At 32.0% G+C, this 13,233-nt stretch overlaps 1 protein-coding gene across 5 annotated transcripts in view; it reads left to right on the top strand.

The window, feature by feature from the left end:
- The window catches only part of LOC145276747 (uncharacterized), a 288,238-nt gene that overhangs the window by 219,945 nt on the left and 55,060 nt on the right, over window positions 1-13,233 (top strand). The gene's annotated exons all lie outside the window — the stretch shown is intronic.

The following is a 13,233-nucleotide window of genomic DNA, read 5'->3' as shown; positions in this document are numbered from 1 at the left end:
AAAAGCTATGCAGTCTGAAATAATTTGAACAGTGGTTCACAATTTTCAATTTAAGGTTGGTTGGTTGTTTTTGTTTTACGGCATATCAACCCTTTTCAGGTTATTTAATGACGAATCCAGTTATTTTGAAGAAAAATTTTTTAATTTCCAAGTCAGTTTCTATTTAACCCATAGTTGGGACCCTAACAAGTACTACCACTCCAGGTCAGGGTGGACCTGGGAGCAATGGCAATTAAAGGGTGACTCTATACTCCCCAAAGCCTGCAAGCTGGGGCCTCACAATCGGATATAGTTTAAGGTCATATCCAGGACCATTAGATTTAAGATATGACAGCCATGATAAAGTGGATACTATTCTACCAATGTAAAACAAAATAAATATTTCTACACCCCCCCTTTATTTGTTTAAATATATGCTAATTTGTATTGAAGTTTTGTTTTTACATATTTTTATTTAATTGATAACCTATTAATTTCTTCGATTAAAATATTTGAGATTGTACATTTTCTAGGAAAAGTGTAACTGCTAAGATATCAGCCATCACTTCATGTAAAGCAAATATATAAATGCTTATATATTTGCAATTATTGGCTACTCTATTTTTTTGCAAGGAGCTATGTTTTCTGTTTATTTATAAGCAGGAATTATCTCCCTTACCAGAGAGCTCAGCACATGAGGATTGAGGCACAAGTGTATTTGTTCATACACATGTGTACATACACGTGTGTGTAGTTGTGTGTGTGTGTGTAGTTGTGTGGTTTCTGTTTATTTTTTTTAGCTGGAACATTTGCAATTTTTGGGTGACTGTAGCTAAGTAGTTAACAACATTGACTGAAAACCTGTGTGCCGAGTTCAAATCCAGTTCGTTCCATAGAGGCATTTTCATCAAACTTACACTTGACCTTGTGTCTAACATTTTGAAGAGGGAGTAAATAAAATAAAATAAACAGAAACTAGTTGTTTCCCTTACCAGAGAGCTTGGTTAACAAGGCATGAGGAGCAAATGTATTTGTTCATCCATGTGTGTGTGTGTGTGTGTGTGTGTGTGTGTGTGTGTGTGTGTGTGATATCGTGTTCTTTCTTTACTTAGCAAGAATTTCCATAAGAGTCATTGGCCTCTGACTTTTTTTTTTTTTTTTTTTTTGTATTTTGGAGATCAAGTTCTTGCTCTACAACTGCCGCCACTGCTGCTGCTGCTTGCCATTAACTGTTCTAAAGAAAATGGAATTGTCATCCTCCTCCTTCTCCTCCCTCTATGACATAGAATTCCATTCCTTCCTTTCTTAGTTTCTTATAAACTGCTCCATTCTCTTCCAGGTGGAAGCCAGATGAAATTCCTTTTTTTTCCCCAGCACTTTCTTTCTCTCTTCTTTTTTCTGTGTGTGTCTTTTCCATGGCCGGATCAAGAAACGTGTCTCTTAATGGAAACTACCATCCTACCCCTCTCCCCACCACTCTTTTTTTTTTAGTATTGTTCATAGTCATTAGCTTTATCTACTTCCATATTTTTTTTTTTTTATATTTATATGATTCTGATTATTTTTACCTGCAATTATTTTTACTTTCAATGATTTTTTTTTTTACATCTTAATTGACATAAAATAAATATTTTTTTTGTATAAAAAAAATGATTAAATGATGTACTTTATTAATTACACCATGCAAGAACTCGTGGCATAGTGGATAAAGTACTTGGTAAAATTTTGTTGCAAGTGACCTTCTTCTGTAGGGTAAAGGACACTCAAAATACAATTGTGAATTACCTGGGACTTCTACCCAGTCATGGCTGATGGAACGAGAACATGCTAACCCTCGTTGATTAAATAAAGGGTTCTGTTTGAAATTCTGTGCAGATTGCTGAGTTTGACAAGATGCACCTGAAGAAGGTCAAAGGTTACATAAATCAAAATATAAGAACAGTAGTGCACAGAATCCAAATAATACAAATTATTTTTTGTATTAAAAATGTTTAAATAAAGTGTTCCATTCAAAATTATTAAATAAATTTATGAGTTCAACAAAAACTACAGTTTGATAAGATGCATTTAAAGAAGGTTGATGGCTACATTACCCAAAACGTTCTTAGAATAACATCCACAATGGTAACAGTAGTGCAAATAATACAAATTATGGTGCTTGTGTATATTTGGTGATCTTTTAAATACCGCATTTGGCAATTTTTTTTGAGTTTATACTAATTTTGACATGGCACATAAGTACACAATAATATTTTCACCTAAAATGCGTTGATTTAAAATATCACTAATCTACACAAACACGCAAATTAACATCTGAGTACTTATGCAGTTTACAGTCTGTACTGAAATAATAGCATTATTATTTAGAAAACCATTCTTTATAGGTGGGGGGAGATAGCTATTCTATACTTTCCCCTAACAATTTGATAAACTAAAGATACAATAAAAATTGAATTTAACTAGAAAACTTACATAAAAAAAACAAGCACAGTCCATAAACTGCACAAGTACCAACATCTGTGTTTATCTTGTACAGAAGCTTTCAAAGACAGTTATGAATCCTTTTCTCCCAGTGCTTTGTCCAGTTCTTATTTTCTACTAGCCTGGGGCCTGGCGTTGCCCGGGTGTTTGGAGATGTGTGATGAGAAAAAAAAAAAAAGTGGAAGCAGGCAGGCAGACTCAAACCTGTACTGTGAAAGAAGAAAAGAATGTGAGAAAAAAAAATAAGTGACGTCTTTGCTGTTGTGTCTATAGTCAAACCAGAAGTGATGAAAGTTTAAAAAGGCCAGTCAATCGACAAGAGGGGATGACTTTAAAAAATATTGGTGAAAAAAAGCACCCCCCCCTCTGTAGAAAAGTGCCCAGTTGAGGGTGAAGGAATTTTTGTTTTTAGCCAATTTTTCGATATTTGTTGTCTGAAGGGTTGAGCTTTAAAACAATACCAATCTCGTGAAAATCCGTTGCCTCTGTCAAAAGTTTTAGGCAGACGTACGTACATACATACATTTAAACAGACAGGTGAGATTTATATTATAGAAGAAGATTTGTTGGAATGTCTTTTCTATTCTGTTTATTTATATTAATGGTTTATCATTTACATTTCCTTTTAATATCCAAGATTTGCCATGTTATTATTTTGACAATATAGGCAATAAAATTAATCACCCATATATATATATATATATAGTAGTTTTTTTTTTTTTTTTTTTACATAGGCATCACCACATTATCAAGGCCAAGAGGCCACTCAAGGATAAGGGTTAAAGAGTGTACAGTAGAAATTGGACATTATAGTAATCATTAGTAATGAAAATTTGGTAAAGTTGATAACTTATATGGAACGGCTCATCAAGAACTTATTTACGTTAGACTTGAACACAACCATATTGTAGTCAGCCGGAAAGCAGGAAAACGGAAGACAATTCCACAGGCGTGCAGTTTTAAGAAAAAAGCTTTGTTCATGGAATCTACGTTTAGGTTTAGGCACAGATAAAGAGTGGGGGGGGGGATTATTGATAGTGTTTACAGCTAGACGAGTGTTTCTTATGAAAGTTTGGCGAGGGGGGACCATAAATTGAAGCTCATTTGAACACTTTCCATGAAAATAACGATACATCAGAGACAAACTCGCAACATCTCTTCTGTGAGATAAAGGTTGCAAGGAAGAGAAAAGGACATCTCCTACAAGGCTACGAAGTCTATTTTGAACTCTATCAAGGCAGGCCAAGTCCTTTCTAGCAGCTCCTGCCCAGATGTGGCAACAGTACTCCACCCTTGGACGTACCTGGCTCTTATATAGATAGAGAATAGCATCAGCAGTGAGATATCTACTGGATCGATAGAAAGATCCCACCATTTTTCCAGCGGCCTTGGCAAAGTTATAAAATATATATGGCGATTAAGCTACACTGAATATTCCGCGTTTCATCTACTCTAGGATTCTTCAGGTTTATATATATATATATATATATATATATATATATATATATAAAATTAAAGTTAAATTCTTTGGATTAAAAATATATATAAAAAAATGTTCAAATTAAGAATTCATTGTTTAAAGCAAGGAATATATGGAAAAGAATTATATTTATTTCCTTAATCCAAGGATTTTCAATAACTGATCATTTTGCTAACTGCATTTCATTTCCTGTGATGACACAAACTATTATTGAAAATCCATGGATAAAGGAAATAAATATAATTCTTTTCCATGAATTCTTTGTTTCAAACAATAAATTCTTAATTTGAATAAATTTTTTTATATTTTAACCCAAAGAATTTAACGTTAATTCTTACATATACCTATATATAATTTGCTCTATTTTTATATAATGAGTTTTACTATTTTGACTGGGATCATCTTGAAAATATTTTCTCACCATAATATTTAATAAGGCAATAATTCATTTGATTATCAAATATGCGATGTAACTCATATATTTATATATTCAAAATTTAATCATTTAAAAAACAAGTGCATTTTTTTTTTTTTTTTTTTTTTTTTAAGACATATTTATTAAAAATCAAAATTTCAATTCATAGCAGAACCTTTGTCAGGGTAATCCAAGATTTTTTAATTTTTTTTTTTTTTTTTTCACATGTCATGATGTAGGTGGTAATACTTGGGACGTCTTCAGATATTGTTGAAGTAATATTTTAAGGTTTAATTTCTGATACAATGTGAGCACTAGTCTTGTGTATATGTCAAATAATAAAAAATTTAATTGTTAATTAATAAGCGCTGTTGATATTGGAATACAAATTCAAAATTTAATCGTTTAAGATACCAAAAGCAAATGCATTTTTTAAACAAATATATTTCTTAAAAACCAAATTTTATTCATAGCAGAACCTTCATCAATTTAAAAATTTCAGTAGATGAGGTAATTAAGAATTTTAAATTCTTCAAAGGGAAGCTACTCTCTGGAAAAAGTGTTTGTTTCTATTTAATGTACAAATGTATCTATTTGCTTTATAACCAGACATGCACCTATATTGAACTAGAGAATTTACACAGAATTTTGAACTGAACCCTTTATTTAATTCACAGGGGTAGATTGTTCTTGTTCAGTCATTGCTGTTTTTGTATTTGGGTTTTAACCAATATACTCTCCTGCTTTGATGCTTTTTTTTCTTGTATCAAAAATGTTCATTTGTGTATTTCCTAGGCTGATGTTTCCTCTGGATGTAAATCTGATAAGATGTTTTGAAAAAAAAATCAGCCCCCCCCCCCATAAATACTGACCAGACCATTTTATCATCTTATTTGGATCATTCAGATTACTGTTCTAATCTTAAGTGTCATTTTCACAACGTTTTGGTCAATGTAACCTCCAATCTTCTTCAGGTGTATTTTGTTGAACTCGGGAATTCGAACGGAATTTCGGATGGAATTCTTTTACTTCATGGGAGTGCAGCATGTTCTTGTTCCATCAGCCATGACTGGATACAGGTCCTAAGTAATTCACAAGGACTTGTGACGCATTGGTTAGAGTACTTGTAAAAATCAATTGTAAAAAGTGATATTCTCCTGAAGGTAGGAGGTTCAATCCCCAGTGTGGGCAACAAAAAATACAATTGTGAGTCCGAAGAATTAAAATAATATGAATATCCAATCCTCATCTCCAAAATTCAGAAACAATTTTATCGTCTATCATTTGAGCATTTTGGATTTTATTCTCACAATATTTTGACCAAATGTCACTTCTGACATTCTTTATGTGTGTTTTGTCAAACTCTGGAATTTATACAGAATTTCAAACTGAATTCATTATTTAATCCAAGTGGTGGTGGGGGAGGGTAGATTGTTCTGATTCCGTCAGCCATAATCAGGTAAAACTCTTAAGCAATTTTTATTTTATTCTTACTACCTCGTGTAATGAGGATCGTACCTCTAACCACTCTCAGAAGAATGTTATTTAATTAATTAGTACGTAATAACTTTATCCTCACTTCAAGAAGGTCAGAAGTTACATATAAAAAATCCAGGAACATTTTTATCATGTATCGTTCATTGTTACTCTGTCTCTGCTTTATTGTTATTTTCTTGGTAAGTGCTTGTCCCACCTGGCCTGACTTTCACAAAAAACACTCATCTAGCTTAAACCACTAATTTCCCCTAATCTTTATCCGTGCCTAAACCTAAACGTAGATTCCATGAACAAAGCTTCTTTCTCAGAACTGCATGCAGGTAGAACTGTTCTGTTTTCCTGCTTTCTAACTGACTACAATATGGTCGTCTTCAAGTCCAACGTAAACAAGTTCTTGATGAGCTTAGTAATCCAATTTACCAAATTTCTACTACTAACGACTACTACGATATTTTCCCGTTGACTACCGTACATTAATTGACCCTTATCCTCGAGTGGCTTCCAGGCCTTGATAAATGGTGCCTCCACTTGTAAAAAAACAAAAAAGACCCCCCCCCCAAAAAAAAGAAAAAGAAAAAAAAAACTCCAACTTTCTTCAGGTTCATGTTGAACTCTGGAATCTTTCTGTCACACTCTTGCAGACACGTGGCGCAGTGGATAGAGCACTTGGTGAAAATCAGTTGTAAAAGTTCCATTTCTGAAGATTGACTGCTTAATCTTCAGTGTGGGCGATCCAAAAATACAGTCGCAAATTACTTAGGATTTCTATTCAGTCATGGTCGATAGAACGAGAGCATGCTACCCTAGTAAATTAAATCCAGGGTTCCATTCAAAATTCTCTGCAAGTTACCGAGTTCAACAAGGTACACCTGAAGAAGGTCAGAGGTTACATTAAACGAAAGTGTGCAAATGACACTCAAGATGAGAACAGTAGTCCAAAAAATCCCAAAAATATGAATATGAATCCTCATCTCAAAAATTCAGAACAATATTTCCTTTCTGTCACAGTACAGATCTTTATTGTTTGTTTTGCAATATCAGACGAATTCTAGACAATCACTGTTTAGATAATACAAATTATCAATCCTCATCTCAAATATTCTGAAACAACATTTTTTATGCATATCTCAAAGAATGTATCTTTCCCCTTTAGAGTCTTTAGTTGTCTGCTAGTGAGAGTAGGTATAGTTCATTTAATATATATATACTAGCAATCTGTGCCCGGCGTTGCCCAGGTGTTTTGAGGTGTATGCTGAGAAAAAAAAAAACAAAAAAAAAACGGTCAATTTTTTTAAACTTTGACCCCTATTATGACCTCTTAACATTTATTGTTTAGGGATCAAGTAAAGTTAATAAGTTAGATTCATGTCCAAGGAATCTATATCTAAAATATCACGTGTTTAGACCCAAAATTGTAGGAGGAGTTTGGTAGAGTTCTCAAAGGTCAAATCGTTGAATATTGACCACTTAATCGCCAAATTTCTGTCGAAAACCTATCACATCGATTTTCCCAAATCTCAGTACCCTGTATATCAAATTTCGAATCTCTAGGCTTAAAATTGACAGAGTTTTAGCGTAGGGAAATGCACACAGACGCACAGACACAATCACTTATATATATATATATAAACATAAACATCATATATATAAGGATAATAGTACGCCATATATATAACAAAAGACCATTACTTACTGAAGTGAAAGGAAAACCCGGGGGAACTTTACCCAAAAATAAATCTATATTTTTTTGTGTGTATTGATAGTCTTAGCAACACCCCTTTTTTTCTATTTATTTAAAAAGAAAATACAACTTTGTTATTTATGAGTCGTGGAATTGCATTCATCTACAAAAGATCTAATGTGCATATTTTTTATCGTTTTTAATTAATTCCCTATTAGTTTTTTTTTTCGGTTCTCTTATACGATGATCATCTTTATTTAACTATTACGTGTAATTATATTCATACAGATATTCTATATGATTTATATTTGCGTAATATTTGCGTAGAAATGAAGAAAATCAAATTTACTGTGTATTTACCGTGTGTTAGCGTGGCCTTCGTTATAAAGACGTTTTAAGATGGTCTTGGTGTTAGTCAGCGGGCTTGGTTGCCATAACAACGTGACATAGCCAAGGACGGTAGTGGACGTGAGTGTGTGCGTGTGTGCGCGTGTGCTGGAAATTATAGTAGTACTAATAACGAGTGGACGTGCGTTTTTTTTTTTTTAGTTTAGTTTCATATATATATATATATAAATAAGTATTTTTAAATTTTATCTTTCTAGCTTTAAAATTTTATCAGCCGGCATAATTTATTTTTAAATATTGAAAAATTTCAGGAAAATTAATTTTTGCTAGATTTTCAAAACATTGTTTTCGTGTTGTGTGTACGTGTGTGCGGCTAGCACCAGAATGGCAGACGTGATGTCGGAGGTTGGATTGTTAGATTGTGTAAGTTTCGTATTTTTGTAATTTGTAAATAACAAGTTAGGAAAAAATTAAACCCTTCCAAGATGGACAATAAATAAAGCCATAATATTTTATGGTAAAGTTAAGAGCGTAGGAATCATAGCTTTTTAGGAGATGTGATTATTGGATTAACCAATCAGAAATCGTCTGAGGCACACACATCTCTGTTTTTATAGATATATAGATATAGATATATATATATATATATATATATATATATATATATATATATATGATGATTGCAACGTCTTGTCAGACGAGTGCCATTCCCTCAGACACTTAAAGTCCATGAGCCCAAAAATTACTTTTTTTTTTAGTCCTACCGGTGAATTCATACGCTCAAGCAGGCATGACACTGAAGATGGTCATTGGGATTAATTATTACATGCTTCCAGCACTTCAAGCCTCCACACGTCACAACTTTTCCATCACCACAGGACCACTTTTATAGACAAATGCCTAAGGGAGTATCTATACACAGATAATGTTACAGAGTCTTAGCTTTGTACGACAGCTAAGTCTCTCTCTCAGTTCAAAATGTTGAGATCCAGCAACAAGCAAGAGCAAGATAACCAGCAACAAGTTAAACTGCAGACCAGCTTAATGTATGTACTGGTCTCCCGCTTTATGGTTTTTTAAATCAGAGATTTGCTTCTCCTAGAAAGGTTGCCTTCACTACAGCTTACAGGAATCCTCTCCACCCCACCACACACACAAACACACACGGTGCTAGTTGGCCGTTGACCCCGAAAAAGGGTTCATTCGCTCTTTGGAAGGTCTTGTTTTTAATCCTTCAGGGAGACTAGCCACCCTCCTCACCAAACAAGTCTAATGGGGGTACCAGTTTAGTCGCCGGTGATCCGACCATGAGGCAGGTAGTACTGGGTTACATGGTACCAGTAGCATATGACATGACCTGACATTTCATATATATATATATATATATATATATATATATACAGTACTTTGTTACTAATTTTTAATGCTGTATCACGGGGTTCTACTATATATATATATATGGCGATTAAGCTACACTGAATATTCCGCGTTTCATCCACTAATTGTCATATATATTTTATAAATTACTAACTAGCTCTACCTACGTATTGAGCACTTTTGAAGTAAATACTTAAAGTTTACGCATAAATTTATACTTTTGTATATTAATTTTATGTGAGTAAATGAAGTAGTTATATATATATATATATATATATATATATATATATATATATATATATATATATATATATATATAATGAAATAAGAATTACAATTAAGTTTACCAAAATAATCCAAGATGGCAAAACTAAAGTATATTATAAATATTAAAGAGTTAATATTTATAAAGTAATTTCAACCAGATGTAAAAGCTCAATAAAACCAAATAGGAAATAGAGCTTATAATAAGAACAAATAGTTAATAAAACATGTTAAACACTTTGAAAAAAAAGTTAAAAACATATTTAATTTTAAAAAGAAAGGAAGCACAAAATCCACTTATTTTGTGCTTCCTTTTTAAAATTAAGTATGTTTTTAACTCTTTTTCAAAGTGTTTTTTAACATGTTTTATTAACTACTTGTTTACATACCAGGTTAAAGATGTTCAAGAGTAATATCTAATGAATTTAACGAGGTTATTAAGAGTGCTCAATAAAAAGAAGAGCAGGATATATTTACATGGGCACAACACTGGACATGCTAATGTTTTGGACAAATAGTTGGTTAAAACCAGACTTCTCAAACATTAGCATGGCCGGTGTCGCGACCATGTAAATTTGTTTATATTAATAAAAACATATCATATATACACACGTTTGGACAGTAAAAGATATACAATATTCAATAAAGTTTTTTAAAAATTGACTGATTTATTTAAGCTCAATAAAAATGAATTGCACTTTCAAAGCATATATATCATTTGTAAACAATTTCAATACCACAAGTAAATTTCTATAATATTCATGTTATTTTATTCGTTGTATAGTACGTCTTGCACGTTTTTCATTGAATGGTATAAACTGACCTAACAACTCATCAGATATGCATACAAATCCATGAGAAAAATATGTTATATATACAGTAGCATCCAAAATATGTTATATATACAGTAACGTCCAAAACTATGGGGCAAAATTTAAAAACCTAATATTTGTTAGAAATAACAACTGTGAAAAGCTGAAATTTTGACAACTGGTAGTCGTTATCATCCATAATAACATACTAAAATTTGAATCATTTGCAAAGGATAGAAAAATAATTATAACAATTATTTATTTATTTTCAAAATAGGAACGTCCTTTTTCTATCCTTTGCAAATGATTCAAATTTTAGTATTTTATTATGAATGATAACGACTACCAGTTGTCAAAATTTCAGCTTTTCACAGTTGTTATTTCTAACAAGTATTGGGTTTTAAAATTTTTCCCATTAGTTTTGGACGCTACTGTATATATAACGTCTGTGCGTGGATGTTGTCTAATAATTTCACATATTAATAATTTCAATTATCAGTAAATCAATTATCACATGACAGCCATATGTTTTTGTTTTTCCTATGACCTGACCTCCATGAAAACCTTTTAAAATCAATTCAATACTCCCCCCCCCCCTCTTTTCCTCAGCAAAACCGAATTCTTTCCTCTTGTCTGCTGCCTTACATTGCATATGCCAATAATGTGTTTGAGCTTATCGAAAAGCATTAAAAAAAAAGGAAAGAACGAATCGGAACCATTCGTTGCTGTTATTTAAATAAAGTCTTGCATAACAAGGCTATGTCATAAAAAATTTATTGTGACTGAATTGAATTTTTTTTACATGAGCAAAAATAAATGAAACCTTTGAAATCAGTACTACATAAAGCTAAGGCTCTATGGACAAATTTATCTTTAGTCGACCTTTGACAACTAAATATTTTCGTTTACTAGCCAAACCCACATGATTTTTAGAATATGACATCTTCATTCTGTGACGAGCATGTACATAAAGATTTTTCTGTGTTTTTCTTTTTTAAATAAGTGTAATTCTAAATATACAACAAATTTTATGTTGATACTTGAAGGTATAAACATTCTGAATTCTTCAGATATTTTTTAAACAGCCTTCGTTAAAAAAAAAAAAGAGTATATTCTATTAAACTTTTATTGTTTAAATAATTTAACTTTGTTCGTTTTATTTTTAAAAAAAATGTTGAAAAGATATTTTTCACTCAGTAGTGAGCTTTGGAAGATTATTGGTCAAAGAAGCAATCGCCAAAAGATAAGCGTTTCATTATTTCTAGTCGCCACTTTGAAAAATCATTCGCAAATGCAACTGTTTCACTCGCAATGTAAAGCCCTGACATATATCTTATAATTATTTTAATACCTACAGACACGAGTGTTTCATCCTTTTGGGAATCACGATTACAGCTGGTGTGGAGATTCAAACCCAGACATGAAGCCATCTATGACTCTATTAGTAAGAAACAAACCACACAGCCAACATTACCCGCGAGAAATACAGTTGAAATTAACATTTATATAAAGTGTAAATGTCATAGACGATGAGAGTAATCTTATGATTAAGTGACCAACTTATTTCAACTTAGAGTGCTGGAGCGATTAATCAGGAATTAGAAAAAAATCCTAACTTTTGAGAGTATCGGAATCAAAAAATATTGTGCCTATTTGCCGACGTACAAAACAATCCTTTAATTGTCCTTTTTATTTGATTTTCTTTAAAACGAAATCTTCGTAGATTTGTTGGTAGTAATGTTAAAAATAAATATTTATTGATTTTAAACAACTAGTAAAACTATAGATATTCTCTCACAAATTTTTTTTTTTTTACGTTTGAGAAAATATTTGCACATTTAACATGTTTTTATGGTAATTGCAGGGAAAAAAGTAACAACTCTGTAGTTAAATACTTAGAGATTTATGAAGAATTGGAATTGGTAATTGTATCAGAATTGGGAATTTAGTATGGAATTGGTAATTGTATTGAAATCAGGAAAATATTGGAATCGTCCCATCATTAATATATATATATATATATATATACACACACACACACACACACAATAGAACCACGGGATACGGCATTAAAAATTAGTTACAAAATACAGTATAGTATATAATCAAATGACATTATAAATAACACCGTAAGGCGGGGCAAATACCATAACCAGGCGCCAGAAAAACATTGTATTCCACATTGTAACCTGAAAAAAAAACCGTATCCTAGGGCCACCATATCTCGGGGTTCTAATGGATATAACATTCAATAGAGAATTGGCTCTGTAATAACAAATACGAAATCTGCATGAATTAAAATATATTTGAGCATCTTTTACAACCGAGCAAGGCTGGGCGCCCCGCCCTTTCTACTGGTTCATCGATAAAAAGTGTACATTTACTTATTTGTATCATTTTATTACGCCCTATTAGATAATATGCAAAATATAAGTTAGAATCAAAATAAAATTTATAAATATACAATTCATAAGCAAGAATGAACATCCCCGCATCATCATATATGCATAGCGATAATGAGTTTTTTGTTTTTAATTTCAAGATTTGATGTTTTCTTGATACTATTATACATATTGCAAAGCGGATTCTTGTAAATGCCTCATAGGGTTGGATCGAAAACTTATACAAACTGCTGGAATATGCTGAGCGCTGGTCAAGTTGATCAGCCAATCAGAATGCAACAGCAAACACAATCGATTAGCCTTTGATTTAACTATGCTGGACAAGTTAGTCAATAGAATAAATGTCATTCCGGCAAATTCCTCGAGACATTTCATTGCTGCATTACCTCCCCTGTTTCCTAGATGGTGATTGATGATTTGGTGTACCCGACAAAACATCTTCCAACAGATATTATGTATTATAATATTATTTATTATTATTTTATATGAAAATTAGT

This window comes from Euprymna scolopes, chromosome 5, assembly GCF_053919585.1.
Source record: "Euprymna scolopes isolate OS-2025 chromosome 5, ASM5391958v1, whole genome shotgun sequence".
In the NCBI taxonomy this organism is placed as follows: Eukaryota; Metazoa; Mollusca; class Cephalopoda; order Sepiida; family Sepiolidae; genus Euprymna; species Euprymna scolopes.
The sequence above is the reverse complement of the archived record's forward strand: the minus strand, read 5'-3'. Positions and strand labels throughout refer to the sequence as shown.